We start from the raw sequence: 12,112 nt of genomic DNA, 5'->3' as shown, positions 1-12,112 counted from the left end.
CAGTTTTGGAAGCATGAATTCCCTTTAAATACAGACTATTCATCCTAATAATTACACAAGAGATTAGGGGCTTGGAGAGCTACTGAATAGGCTAACAATTTGGCTCGAGCTTGCTTGTGAGTTGAGAGAGTTGAGCATACTTGTGAGGAATTGTTCTAGTGAGAACACGCTTTGTATCTTCACTCATATTTCTGATATATACAATACAGATAGCGAGGTTTTGAGCAGTGGATTTCCCCATATACATCTTGTGTTATGTGCCATTGATTTATCTTCTTCTTGTTCATATTGATTTCATCAATCTATTCGCTTTTGTTGGTTGAAAGTAGAAGTAGATTCTTGTCCTGTGCTTTAGTAAATTGCATGAGCTTGTGAATCTAGAGGATATTCTACAAAGTATATATATATTAATGAAAATTATCATAAATATAATTAATTTTAAATTTAATTAATTATTTAATATTCCAAATACTTAATTTACAAAATATATGAATAAAATAAAAATGAAATCAAAATACAATTTAAATTCACACTCACATGAATTTAAACTAAATCCCTTTTACTTTTATAAAATTTGGTCAAAATAATCAAAACATTCACTAAAATTTTAATTCATTTTGCAATCATCCACAATTTTAAGTAAAACCAATAAAACTTAACAATTTAGTCACTTTCCACAATTTAAAATAATTAGGACCCAAAAAACCAAAAAAAAAAAAAAAAACAAAGAAGAAAATGGTTAACAAACAAAGTAAAAATAATCATATAAAATGTACCATAAACCAAAAGTTAAATACACTGCAAAGATGTATTTTAAATATAAATTTATAAACCTTAATGTTATATATATATATATAAACTTAATATTTTAGAATCAACTGTTTAAAATTGTAATTTAAATAAAAAATTTTCAATTTTAAAACAAAATTGATTTAGGATGCTTCCATGTAGTATTATAGATGGAGTCGATCTGGTCAGGGATTGTCAATAGTCAGGAGTGTCTAGAGAGACCATTCAAATGTCAAGTCTGACTTTCGACCTCATAGCTGGATCCATTTTTCAACTTGCTTTCAGTAGGGACCACAAAAGAAATATGTACATATAGTTGAGCGTGTTTAGAAGGAGGCCAATCGGTCGCGGAATGTCATAGCACCATCTAAAAGACAATGCCAACCTTTGATCTCATAGTTATCCTGACCACCGACTTTCTTCTAGCAGGGCCCTCAAAATAAACATAGATGTATAAATGACCTCTTCATAATTTATTATTTTGTATTTTTCATATAACATATTATTTGATAAAATTAATTTAAATTAATTTATTTTTTTTAAACAATGATTTTTTTTTTTGAATAAATTATACTTTTAAGATAAAATGTTTAAAATATGGGAACATGTTGTCCCTTCTTTCAAGAAAAAAATGAAGTATTGAAGCTGGATCTGAATTGGTCGAGGAGTGTCAGTAGTCGAGAGTGTCTAAAGAGACCATTCAAACCACATTGGTCGATGCTACCAGAGCATATGCCAAATCCACTAGCTCAAGTGTTCACTTCATGATAGCTAAGAACGAGTGAATGGCTAAAGAGCTAGAGACGGCCCAGCAGGGAGGAGAATTGGTTACAGCATCTGCCCAAGCAGAATTGAAGAAGGCAATATTGGATGAAGTATTGTCTCTTGATATAGTCATGCGGACATTGTATTCCAAGTTTGGTATGTGCATAAGGTAGTCGTCCATCTCAATGGATGGCAGTGACAATGTGCTAGAAGAGCACGTATCTTTTCGAACGTGCATGTTGTTCTTGATACATGCAAACATAGACGATGAGATACAAGGGAGCCCCACTTCACTTGCCTAAGATGATAAAGCCCAGAGCAGTCGAGCTGAAGGCACGCATCCGAAGTCAGATCTGGAACTATGAAGAGCTCTCGTAGCTCATCACTAGTCTACAGGCTTCCCATGCACGTGTATTCAAGAGTATGGATGTTATTGTGCATGCACATGTGATCCCATCTATTGGGACACTCACCCAGGTGAAGGCAAAGGCATGGGTCTGACTAGAGCTTGTCTCATACTTTGACGAGTTGATGCGCATAGCCACCAACCCAGACCTGTCAATCAATGAAGACACCATGCACAAGTATGTTGCTGGTCTAGCTGCACTCAAGACAATGATGTGCATGCTATCAGACAAGTTGGACAGAGGAGCCCGAGAAGTGTACCCAAATGCTATGGAGGCAGGAGTTAGGTTCCAGAAAGATGTCACCTTACAGTACACGGACACCATTGTGGACTACCGAGCTTGGCATCAGTTCACTACTGTTGATCACGGTGAGGATGTAGAGGAGCTAGTCATAGTGATGTCTTGTATGGCTTGCTCAAGCCATTTTGTCTCACATGGGTACATGTGCATTGTAATGTAATGTCTTGTCAAGTGTAAGTTCAAGTGTCGATAGTTGGATGTAACAGTCATAGAGTAGATGAAGAGTCATGAGGGTAGATGAAATGTCACAAAGGGAAATGTCAAAGGCCACCCCACCCTTTGCTATAAATAGTCCCTCATAACTCATTGTATAGGCTTTTGGTCAGCCAAGCTTTCGATAGGAGTATCTTAGAGAAAGCTTGGATATTATTGTAACGAGCCTTGGCTTCTCCACTGTGCAAAGCTAGTATATCTCTTTGGAGGAGCAAGTGGTTGTGGCTGTAATGTTCTGCTGTCAGAAATAGTGGTTAGACATGGATGTATTATATGACTGGAACTTACACTTCTTAATATAAAAAAGCCAACACATTTCATGCATATGTTGTATTGTATTTCTTCTATCTTGAGTACTCTAAATGATATATGTGTCTGTTTGCTTATGAATGTATGTGTAGCTATTTCTTCATATGTATGTATGAATCTTTCTGAAATGTGTTATTGGTTTAACGGTCAATTTGGATTGCTAGCTAGCTTTCCTTCCATGTTGAGATGCATCTTTGCTCGTGTGTTCCCTTGTTAACTCCGTGCTATCACATGTTTCCAAGGGGCACACTCACCTCACCCTCTATGTGTTAGAACCACTCGTGCACCTTCCTTGACTTATTGCATATGTCACACCCTTGCTACCAACAGGGACATCTTACTTGCCTCTATGTGAAACCGCGGTCAAGACATTACCGTACGACCCACTGCTGGGACTCCTACACCAAACGATCTGAGGTCTAATTGAGACTTCTTAACGGGGAGATTCCCTAAGATGTTGGCACATATAGCAATGTCAACACAATAATAGCTAGATTTCACTAGATATCAATATTGAGCCGAAGCACATAGGGAGACCTTGTAGAGGCCTAGTACAAAAATAAATATATCATAATTCATCTTGTGAAAAAAAGACCTTAGTATCAATATAAAGAAAAAAAGTTTGAAAAGGACAAGAGTAAAACATGTTTTTTATGACTTCCTTTTTTACCTAGAAATGAGTTTCACATTATGGTTGCTTTTCTAGTTTCTCGATTTAGTGAGCCAGTGTAGCAACTTGTACCATTCTGCAAACAAAAGAACAATATAATATGGAATTGGTAAAAAAGGAAAAATAATGAATTATTTTCAAAATCACATTATAAAACAAATACTAAGATCGAAAAACATAAAATTATAGGTAAAATTATCCATTGTGAGATTAATTATCAAATTAACATTAAAATATTAAAATGTGCAATACATGTAGACTACTTTCAATTTCAGGAATGAGTGCATTATTAACTATATCATGATTATGCGGATGCATAATACTCCTATATTGAGTACATCAAATGGCATATGAGTGTACTCAAAGTTTATTTCATAAAACTTCCCAACAATATTAAATAATCGATAATAAGCGCCCAAAAAACACATTCCTCTTTATCCATAAATTTATGCTTTTCTACTCCCTCAGTCACTCCATTGTTTGAAGTGTGTGGCACATGTTTTGGATCATCATTGACCTCAATTCATTGGTTCATTTATAATATTGGTACAACAAAAACAGGTAAATGGAGAGAAATTGTAGACATATTTTCTGTTATACTCCATAACTCTATTTTAAAATGTTCATTGGGCATATGTTTTTATTGGTGTATTGATGCAAATATCAGTTTCTGCCTCCAATTGAGGGCTAAATGAAACTGAATTAACATTGAACATAGTTATACTATGCTTAATGAATACAAGGATAAAATCACTTCATTCAACGAATGAACAACTTTCAACATTTTAGAAGTATGTGTGTCCAAACATACAAGTTTCGTGATATTTTTATTAATCATAATGAGTTCCATATTGTTATAGTGAAAACACAAATTCTAGAGTGACATAAGAGATCAAAAATAAGAAATCAAGTAACCAATGATTCAAAGATTATTTTATAAATTTCTCAATCTCTTATTTACAATATATCTATAATACTAAATTGTATATGCTAAATAATAAATACACAAAATACCCAAGATAATATTGTTACAAAAAACACTATGGTAAGGAGAAACAAAATTCTGTCATAATCTCTAGGTAAGATTGATTACATAGGTCAATGAAAAATTTATCATAAGAGCTTACACTTCAAAATAACTAATATATTTATTATTCATAGCAATGACAGTGTGCTACAAAAAAGGGATCACTGATTTCAAATAGTACATATATCGTTCACCATCCATCAAAGAGTCATTAGCATAGACCAAACATTGGAAACTATTAATATATGCTATGGTAAACAATAAGCTCTTAGCTTGATATGGCAAAACAAGTGTCTATAGAAACAATGCATGCACATGACCATGTATCGTTGATGACAAAGAGCCAAAAAATTATCCGACATTATTGTTATAGCACTTAGCATTAGAAGAACCACATTTTCTTTATACTATAGCTAAATTTGCAATTTTTTGCAAGTTGATATCCATTACAAGAGGAAACAAAGAAAATTAGAAAACATAAATAAGATGGACATTTTGTTAATTTATTAGATAATAAATTTCCAATTATATATAACTACAATGCAACACTATATAGCTTAAGAAATAAAAAGCCCTGTGCAAGAAAGCCAATTAACAGAAGCACACAACCTGCGAAAAACACTTCTGGAAATATAAAAATAAAATTTCTGGAAGATTTGATATATGTGAAAAGAAAGAAAGAACACAAATGTATGGATGCCCCTGTAGATGCCTTTTTTTTTTTACACAGAACATTTCATTGAACATATACAAAAATCAAGCAATTGAGATACTTAATTTTTTTTTCTTTCTTTGGTTTTTTTTTTTTTCATTAAGACAAAACAATTTCACAATTTACAAAAAAATGAGAATTCAAGTTAATATTGTAATAGCGAAAAACATAACACGTGTATGTATATAATATCGTATAACTATTTTTTTGTAAGTAAACAATGTGTTTGTGCAACTAAGATATTATGGTCCTATTAACAAAAAGATGCACTTGGTTGGCATAAATGTTAGAAATAAGAAGTTGCTCTAGTAACTATGCACATTGGTTTCCATATATGTGTCACAAAAAACAAGCAAAAAATAATTGAGTAGCATAGTCCAAGTAGCTAGTTTCAACAAAACCACAATCTACCTAGATTATATTTAAATCTCCTATTCCTTTTCTTTTTTTTCCCTGAGTTGAAATGCATTTTAAGAAGAGACAAAAAAAAAAAAAAAAAGAGAAACGAGATACAAAATCTATTAATTCATTTCACAAAAAATTTTCAATTGTATATAACTACATCGTAACACTATATAGCTCAAAAAATAGGAACAACAAAAGATAATTATAAAATGAACACTACATGAAAAAATTGTTGGCATTATGATGCATGTGTTGTACTTAATGGAAACCCACTCGAGAAGAAAAACTCACTTATATATATCTAGATGAATCTACAGAAGAGATATCAGATGTGACAAAATACATGGGATGCAGGACAGCTCAAAGGAATCAAATGACAGTTCTCAGTATGACAAGTTAGCTTTTCCATCAAGTCCAAAGGGGGAGATTGTTGGCATTATGATACAAGTGTTGTCCTTGATGGCAAGATGACAGATTATAGTGCAGAAGGTCAGTAGCAAAGAATTGATGATCGGACTACACAAATGAAAAAAGAAGAGTATATACACAGGTTCACTATATACCAAGTCGCGTACATAGGCAGGTTATACGCAGGTTCACTATATACCAAGTAGGGTATACACACAAGTTATACACACAGGTTCTCTATATACAAAGACGCGTATACACGCGGGATTGCCGATCAAAAGTCGTGTATGCGTATGCACGCACTTTCATGCACAGAAAAGCGCGTACATGTGGGAAAGCTTATTTTTGGGTCCGTGGTATTTAGACCTATGGTTTTGGTCCTTGGTATTGCGTCTGAAGTGTTGAACCCAGGTATTGGGTCCCTAGTATTAGTTCTCAATGGTTTTGGACCATGGTATTGAGTAAGGCCTAAGACTATAAAAGGAGAAGAAAATCATTAGGCAGAGGAATAGAGAAAGTCTTGAATATCTGATGAAGTATGAGATCCAGTATGCAGGTTATGGGTTCATGACACTTTGCTTGATCTGAGCTAAGGAGGAATCTCAGCGGTTGATGGAGAACAAGATCTAAGGATAGATCAGGATCATGAGGCTTGGAATGTATTATCATTATGTGATTTAATCATGGATAGTTTAGATCTGAATTATTGACGCATGTTTTATTGTATGAATGTTATGATCTAGGTATGACTGATGTCTAGAACAGCTGCAAAGTTATGAGTAAGTATTTGCAGATATGTACCCGGGTTGGCTTTGGTGAAAGCGCGTATGTACGCCAGTTTGGTTTTGCATAGTAGCGTATACATTATGAGATATGATATTTGAAGTTGCAGTTGGATCTAGTTATTGTTGCAGAGTTCTATTGTATGTTATGTGTTCTGGTGACTGTGTTGTTGACAGGGTTTCAGTGATTCAGTATTGGGTGATTCAGAGATTGATGATGCTAGTGTTGATTGACTATGTGTTTCAATGATATTGATGGGTCCAGTGTGAAAATTGGATGAAACGTGGCCTTTCAGATTATGGTGTTGTGCTTTAGGAGTATCCAGTCTGAAAATTTATGAAACGTTGTACCTGAAGGATGAAAGAGAATGTTGTAGCCTTCTGTAGGTTGGCACCTATGTACTAGTACATCAGCTAGTACAAGAGCTAAGGGGGTGGTAGCTCCCTTCCAGTAGCAGCTGGAAAACGAGTAAAGGTTGGAGCATTTCAGTAGGCTGGCACCTACGTACTAGTAAATGGATCGGCTAGTACAAGAGCTAAGGGGGTTGTAGCTCTCTTCCAGGAGAGTCTAGAGAACGAGAGAAGGTTGTAGCGTTCTGCAGGTAGAAGCCTGCGTACTGGTATAAGACAACACCAATACAGAACCATTGTAAAAGAAGTTTCTTATTTAAAAGAAGATTGAGACGATTTGCAGCAGGTGGTTTTCACCCACATTAGGTTTCCAACTTACATCATGGTGTTCATGTGTGCTTCTTGTGTGTGATGATCTATTTTGTTTTATTGCACCTGCTTACTGTTCATGTGGTTAATGAAGTTCTGATGCACTAACTAAAGATCAACATTTAATGGATTAACTGAATCATAAGTATTCTAGATATACGCTAGTTGCATTAGACACAGTTGCGTATACACGCGGGTTCACTTAACTGAAGTAGCATATATGAATCTTAATATGGAAATGAAAAAGTTTTATTGATTTGATAATACTGATTCACCCCCCCTCTCAATATTATTTCCAACAATTGGTATCAGAGCAGGTCCTTTATTAGAATCTTGATCGCTTGAAGGAGATCCGTAGATCAATGGGAAAGAAACTTAAGAAGAAAGCATCTAAGAAGAAGAAGACATCTCAAAAGACCTATGACAGTGGGAGAATCGATTGGGGAATATGTGGAAGAAGCACTACAAATTCAGAATCACTTCAGAATGAAGATGAACAAGCGAAAGAACTAGCAGGTATGAATTTGTTATACTCTAGTGATACATTTATCCATCCTTTTGAAGATGATGAAAGTGATAGCGAAACAAATGAATTTTCTCTTATGGGTGAGCAAGAAAGATATCAAATAGAGGCAGAATTTAAAAGGCTTACAGACAAAATTAGAGATCAACAAGATCTATTGAACAAAAGGGAATGTGCCTTCAAAGAAGAAGCTACCAAACTAAAATCTCAACTAGAGGAAGGAAACAAGGTAAGGAAGTTATTCAAGGACAAGGAAGATCAATGTCACAAGTTGCAGGGTGAAGTGACATCATTAAGAAATGAAGTCAATGAAAGGAGCACAACAATCAAGAAACTCATAGATAGATCCAGTTACTATGAAATTCTTGAAGCTGCGATCCTCTCGCTAAAAGAAGATCTTGAGGAGTCAAAAAGGCAGAATAAAGAACTACTCCAAGCTCTTGAAAAACAAGAAAACGAAGTTATTGAACTAAGACATCAGTTGGAAGAAGGAAGAAAACATGAAGAAGCAATATCATGAAAAGGAGGAGCAACATCAGGTTGAGGTAAATATTCTTAAAGATAACTTAGAAGAAAAGGACAAGCTCTTACGATTTCAAGATAGTACTAAGATCTTGGATGATATTCTTAGTAGTCAAAGGTCTCCTGCTATCAAAACGGGTCTTGGTTTTCATGAATCTGTTGAAGGAGAATTTAGTTCGCAAAGTAAGACAAGAGACTCTAATGTAAAATCTGAAATGCTCAACAAGGAGATGAGAGGTCAATCCCATCAACAGCCAAGGAAAGAAATTCTTCAAAGAAATTCTTTTATTCCTAACTATGGAAATAATAGTCGGTCAATTCCTCAAATGAATAATGTTGAATGTTATGTATGTCATAATCTTGGACATGTTGCAGCCAGATGCAGAAGAATAATGGTTCAAGACTATCACTCAGAAACATCATCACGTTCCAGGTACTTCAAGGGATATTGCTTTGCTTGCAATATGTTTGTTCACAGAGCTGTTGATTTCTATAGAAGGAATATGAAACACGTAAGATGTTATACATGTAACAAGCTTGGACATACAGCAAAGGAATGTAGGAACAAAGTACGGGCACCATACCAAAAGGAGAAAACATCATCACACTTGAAGATATGGAAGAAGAAGGAAGTACAGTCAGAAAGATGTGGCACAACACAATATACAGACATAACAGACTCAGAGGGACCTGAAAGTGCAAAACTTCAGTGTCCTAAATCTCATACGCAAGTTTCATAAAGGGAAGTCGCGTATATACACAAGTTGGTTACTGCACAGTCGCGTATATGTTAGTTTGAGGAAAAGTAGTGGGACAGGCTCAGGAAAAGGGGTCTGATATGATTCAGTCCATTATTTTCTCTGTTTCATAATGGTTACAATCTGTTGATGTTGTGTGGAAATGTCTTGATACTTGTAAGATGTTTAGGAATGATTTGATCTTAACTTGTGGATGATGATACTTCTTGCTGATATATGCATGATCAGATCTGACAGTAAGCAAGATGGCACAGGTTCAGGGGGAGCATATGCTTTTGATAATACATTGTTGGAATTATGTTGGTGTTCTGATCAGATTTGTGGATGCATATATGGTGCTTACATGGTGATCTTCATAAGGATAAGGAGAAGTACAAAGCTTGAATACACTTGATGATGAGTCACTCATATGCTGCTATCGTCATATGCATAAAGATCATATAATACAATTATGATGCAGGATTCCTATAGTTCTTGGTGCTCATGTGGATGAGGATTGTTGTTGTTGATGATATCAAGAAGTCTTGACAAATTATCTTGAGCTCAAGATACATAGTGCTCGATACATGAATGTTTACTCAAAGTTTCATTGTTGGAGACATGATGATGATAAGTTCTTACCTATATGATGATAGGTCGATACTTACATATGTTGATTGATGCAAATGTTCCCATGTGATGATACTTGGATCATGCAGATCTTGATGTTGATGAGATGGCTATGGTGTTTTTCACATATGATATAATGTGAATGATTCTGTATGTCATATGCAGAATTCTGTTCAAAAGGATGAGTTGATATCTATATGCAGACATACCTTGTTGATGACTTATACACTAATGGACATATACAGGTTGCTGGTCTAGATGCTGTTGACAGATGCTTATGGAGCAGATCATACATTGTGTATGATAGTTGTTGATGACTATCATGGTCTTATTTAGATGTTTGGTCTCTGGTATAAATGTCATGTAAAGGTCATATCAAGACTCATGATGTAATAGTTTGTCTCTATCTATTGTAGTCATTTGATGAATCCCTTTTGGTCATATGATGTAATTTGTACCCCCACTATGCATGGGAAAGATGATGTAATATTTCAGTCATGTATAAACAATTGGTATCTGGTGTATCCCCACTTGGTTGGGTGGATGAGTCAATATTGGTATATCCCCACTTGGTTGGGAGATGGATGCATGTATGAGTCTTTGGTGATAGGAAGATCATTTATGATAGAGTCATGTTCTTCTTGTAGAAAATATTTTTGCAGACATTGCTTACAGTTAGGGGGAGCATGAACAGCACACTTCAGCAGAGCAGAGACTTCAGCATGTACTCATAGGGAGCATGGTCAGATTTGTACACCTTGGCATATAAAAAGGGGGAGCTCATTCATAGATTTCAGCAGGTACTCAGGGGGAGTATGGATAGTAGAATGTTTATCAAGGAAAGAGAATATCTTGGTCCACCCTTTGCCCTTGATGTCAAAGGGGGAGAGTGATTTGGTGTTGTTTCCATCAAGTCCAAAGGGGGATATTGTTGGCATTATGATGCATTTGTTGTACTTGATGACAACCCACTCGAGAAGAACAACTCACTTATATATATCTAGATGAATCTACAGAAGAGATATCATATGTGACAAAATACATGGGATGCAGGACAGCTCAAAGGAATCAGATGACAGTTCTCAGTATGACAAGTTAGGTTTGCCATCAAGTCCAAAGGGGGAGATTGTTGGAATTATGATACAAGTGTTGTCCTTGATGGCAAGATGATAGATTATAGTGCAGAAGGTCAGTAGCAAAGAATTGATGATCAAACTACACAAATGAAGAAAGAAGAGTATATATGCAGGTTCACTATATACCAAGTCGCGTACATAGGCAGGTTATACGCAGGTTCACTATGTACCAAGTCACGTATATACGCAGGTTCACTATATACCAAGAAGGGTATACACGCAGGTTATACACACAGGTTCTCTATATACAAAGACGTGTATACACGCGAGATTTCTGATCAAAAGTCGCGTATGCGTATGCACGCAGGGAAAGCTTATTTTTGGGTCCGTGGTATTTAGACCTATGGTTTTGGTCCTTGGTATTTCATCCAAAGTGTTGAACCCAGGTATTGGGTCCCTAGTATTGGTTCTCAATGGTTTTGGACCATGGTATTGAATAAGGCCTAAGACTATAAAAGGAGAAGAAAATCATTAGGCAGAGGAATAGAGAAAGTCTTGAATATCTGATGAAGTATGAGATCCAGTATGCAGGTTATGGGTTCATGATGCTTCGCTTGATCTGAGCTAAGGAGGAATCTCAGCGGTTGATGGAGAACAAGATCTAAGGATAGATCAGGATCATGAGGCTTGGAATGTATTATCATTATGTGATTTAATCATGGATAGTTTAGATCTGAATTATTGACGCATGTTTTATTGTATGAATGTTATGATCTGGGTATGACTGATGTCTGGAACAGCTGCAAAGTTATGAGTAAGTATTTGCAGATATGTACGCGGGTTGGCTTTGGTGAAAGCGCGTATGTACGCCAGTTTGGTTCTGCATAGTAGCGTATACATTATGAGATATGATATTTGAAGTTGCCGTTGGATCTGGTTATTTTTGCAGGGTTCTGTTTTTTGTTATGTGTTCTGGTGACTGTGTTGTTGACAGGGTTTCAGTGATTCAGTATTGGGTGATTCAGAGATTGATGATGCTAGTGTTGATTGACTATGTGCTTCAATGATATTGATGGGTCCAGTATGAAAATTGGATGAAACGTGGCCTTTCAGATTA

The sequence above is a fragment of the Pinus tabuliformis genome, chromosome 2_2 (genome assembly GCF_031772625.1).
Source record: "Pinus tabuliformis cultivar Carrire ecotype Pingquan chromosome 2_2, CPIR1, whole genome shotgun sequence".
Taxonomy (NCBI): domain Eukaryota; kingdom Viridiplantae; phylum Streptophyta; class Pinopsida; order Pinales; family Pinaceae; genus Pinus; species Pinus tabuliformis.
This window is presented reverse-complemented; position numbering follows the sequence as displayed.